General features: G+C 73.8%; 1 protein-coding gene across 1 annotated transcript in view; it reads left to right on the forward strand.

Annotated features, from left to right (window-relative positions):
• MYBBP1A (MYB binding protein 1a) overlaps nucleotides 1-221 on the forward strand; it is a 74,788-nt gene that overhangs the window by 901 nt on the left and 73,666 nt on the right. The gene's annotated exons all lie outside the window — the stretch shown is intronic.

A 221-nucleotide genomic window follows, 5' to 3' on the forward strand; every position in this document is an offset into this window, starting at 1 on the left:
TGCAGCATCGGGCCCCCTTCGCCGGAGACCACGATGATCATCGCAATAATAATAATCGCACCCTGGGCCACTTTCAGCCCCGGTGCGCTCTGCCGGGCCCTGCAGAGGAGCGCAGCCCCCCGGAACCTGTCCCGCCCAGTCGCGGCGCTGCCGGAAGGCTGGGGGCGGGGTCGGCCCGGGCGGAAGGGGCGGGCCAGGCGGGGCCACGTGCGGCGGCGGCG

The sequence above is a fragment of the Gavialis gangeticus genome, unplaced genomic scaffold, assembly GCF_001723915.1.
Source record: "Gavialis gangeticus isolate Ggan-Ray unplaced genomic scaffold, GavGan_comp1, whole genome shotgun sequence".
Lineage (NCBI taxonomy): Eukaryota > Metazoa > Chordata > Crocodylia > Gavialidae > Gavialis > Gavialis gangeticus.